Source organism: Anopheles bellator, unplaced genomic scaffold (assembly GCF_943735745.2).
Source record: "Anopheles bellator unplaced genomic scaffold, idAnoBellAS_SP24_06.2 scaffold01304_ctg1, whole genome shotgun sequence".
NCBI classification, from domain to species: domain Eukaryota; kingdom Metazoa; phylum Arthropoda; class Insecta; order Diptera; family Culicidae; genus Anopheles; species Anopheles bellator.
Window position 1 is genome coordinate 1 of NW_026685426.1, and position 2,900 is coordinate 2,900.

Consider the following 2,900-nt stretch of genomic DNA (forward strand, 5'->3'; position numbering starts at 1 on the left):
AAATATGTCCCTTGTAGTTCTATCAGCAAGAATATCTAAAACGCGGTAAGAGCAAAAAAGTGTCATTACTTAGCGCGATCCTGCCAGGAGTCGAACCTGGAATCTTCTGATCCGTAGTCAGACGCGTTATCCATTGCGCCACAGGACCGTGTTGCGATGTGAGTTTTTGTGATCAAATATAAACATTGCAGACTAGTAAGGAAACCCACGCTCAAAATTACTCAGGCAAAGCCCACGGTGTTAGTGTATGTGTGTTCGTTGGACATAGAAAATCCATGCAGTAATTAAAATTATCGCTTTCTGTTCCGGTTCGTAAGTCCTCCACCCTCTTTGAGACCTGTAAGTATGCAATGTCCCTTCTTCCTTTTCTCGAACCCTCCGTACGTTTGAACTACCGAGCTTCCAACCGATTACGTGACCCTCTTTGGGACGTACGAACAATATGTATAATTATCTCCCTCTTAATGCGAAACAATCACCATAAGCGGTTGGAAATTTGGATTGTGGGCTTGTTTATCTAGTTTTATAATAAACCAACTAAATGTTAAGATGTTTGTACCTTCAATACAAACATTCTGCTTTATTGTATTTTGCATCAGACCATTTCCCCAATTTCATTCTGGTCGAAAAATAGCCGGTGTTCCGGGTCGTACGCTCTGCGTTGGCGGCACTTGGCCGTGACGATTTATATTCATAGGTAATAGGCGCGTGGCATACACTATCCTGAGTATTTCCGTTATGTGTCAAGGAGTCTTTTAGTGATTGTTGGGCACATGCGCGTAACGTTATTCCGAACCGAATATGTGTCCATAAAGCCCTTGATGTCCTTAAAATGACTGCAGACACAAGGTTAGATCAAAGGAATGTCTAATATTGACCAGACTATAGCAGGTTCACGTTAAATCGTGTTCAATCAACAGTCGCCAATAATGCAATTAGTTTTTTGATATCGGACGAGATAAAGACAGACAAGCATTAATTTCATTGGCCACCACTTTAATAAGTTTCAGGAACAACAATCGGTTCAGAAATAATAAGCACATTCGCTGTGTTATTGATTCAATTAACTTACAATGGAAAAAAACGGGTCTTCTACTTTTTGCCATAGCCTTTCTGTGGCGAAGGTTATCGAGCCAACAGAAGTTTAGTATTGTTTAGTTATGTGGAGGTTTTTAGAAAGTAGTTTTTCTCACCCATTTGGTATGGACAAGGCAAAAAATTCCCATACCGGGAATCGAACCCGGGCCTTCTGGGTGAAAGCCAGATATCCTAGCCACTAGACCATATGGGAGATAATGTAGGTTGAGTTTTCAGTCTCATCTAAACTACAGAGTGTTCCATCACGATCCAACTTTTCAAATGTTGAATAACTCCGCTATTTGTTAGTCGATTTTCACAAATGAACTCTCCATTAGTGTCCATTAGACACACAAAAAGCGGCCTTTTTGGGCATTTTCATTGTATTTGACAGCATTTCACTAATAGGCAACTTAATAGCAGCAATTTCTGCTGCGATGTTAGAGAGCTCATTTTCCATCGTCGTCGAAATGTTTGAATGACACGAAATGTTAAAGTCAGTTTATGTTTTCATGAACATAATTGTTACTTTACGGCAAAATGTTGTGTAATAAAAAGGGCAGGGTGCATGGATGTGTAAGTCGAAATTGATTAAAAAAGAATTGGAGATGCCGGGGATCGAACCCGGGGCCTTTCACATGCAAAGCGAACGCTCTACCACTGAGCTACATCCCCTCTTGGGCAAATTGAAAACAATACTCAATTTAAATCGGGAAAAGATGTGTAGTTGAGTACATTGTTTTTTTTGTAAATAAAATTTGTTCTTGCTGAGTTCCTAGTTTAACAAATAAACGACAACTTGCAAAAAGTTGATTTTTGGATGAAAAGGGAATTTAGGTAACTGTACAGCAAAGACCGCTCGGCAGTTGTATTCGGATAAATGTTAATAAAAAAAATCTAATTAAATTCTCATCTAAACCTCATTATGACCTTGATAGATTAGGTTATCAGAACTTAAAAGTTGTACAATAAACTCTATGCTTGTTTGTGCAAATAAGGAAAAGTTTTTTCATCCATCTTGACACTAAAATGTGTTGAAACATGTTCCTCTTTCTCTTCGCAATTTGAAGCGGCTTGAAACTGGAAACAGTAAAGGCAAACGTTTGTGTTCTATTCCAGTAATCAATTCCTCATTACGTTATCTTCCGAAAAACACCAATGCTTCGATGGTACCAATACGAGTACGAACTAAACATTAAGCAAATGTGTGCGTAGATATTCGCGGTTGGTAAATTCATTATATTGTGTTGATTGGCTGTGGGTTATAAACGCATAGAATCCCGTGTTGGTCGTAATGATAAAAGCACGTACTACATTGTGTTTTAAAAGCCAAAAATTTTTCAATATTTTATTTAAGATGTACAAAAACTGTAAATTTTACCAAGCTTACATTTTAAGATGGGGATTCTCCTACCTAGCTTTTTATCTTTGTTACGTTAACACGATAAGAATGTAGATATTAGCAGTGGAAAGACGACCCGACATGATGATTGAAGAAGTTTGTTAAGGGGGGGGATATAGCTCAGTGGTAGAGCGTTCGCTTTGCATGTGAAAGGCCCCGGGTTCGATCCCCGGTATCTCCAGAAGTCATTGGCCTAATTTTTGTTTCTTCTACAAAGTACCAAAACGTTTGTAAAGTCGAAATTTCTTGGCGTTTGGATGGGTTTGTAAAGTGCAGGATGGGTGGCGTTGGTTTGCTTCCCAGTTTTGTACAAACCATAGAGCGAATACTTATGCTAAAGTGTGTTCCGCATTCATACCATCTGGTTAGATGAAACGGCACGCAGCAAAAAGAATTTTGACAGCGGTGGGATTCGAACCCA

The 2,900-nt window shown here is 39.0% G+C and overlaps 4 non-coding genes across 4 annotated transcripts; 1 reads left to right on the forward strand and 3 right to left on the reverse strand.

Annotated features, from left to right (window-relative positions):
* Nucleotides 1-75: 75 nt before the first annotated feature.
* Nucleotides 76-148, reverse strand: Trnar-acg (transfer RNA arginine (anticodon ACG)). The gene has a single exon. It is a non-coding gene; the product is annotated as a tRNA-Arg (tRNA).
* Nucleotides 149-1,219: 1,071 nt separating this feature from the next.
* On the reverse strand, nucleotides 1,220-1,291 carry Trnae-uuc (transfer RNA glutamic acid (anticodon UUC)). Its single transcript has one exon. It is a non-coding gene; the product is annotated as a tRNA-Glu (tRNA).
* Nucleotides 1,292-1,680: 389 nt separating this feature from the next.
* Trnaa-ugc (transfer RNA alanine (anticodon UGC)) lies at nucleotides 1,681-1,752 on the reverse strand. Its single transcript has one exon. It is a non-coding gene; the product is annotated as a tRNA-Ala (tRNA).
* An 836-nt stretch (nucleotides 1,753-2,588) lies between these two features.
* Trnaa-ugc (transfer RNA alanine (anticodon UGC)) lies at nucleotides 2,589-2,660 on the forward strand. The gene has a single exon. It is a non-coding gene; the product is annotated as a tRNA-Ala (tRNA).
* The last annotated feature ends 240 nt before the right edge of the window (nucleotides 2,661-2,900 follow it).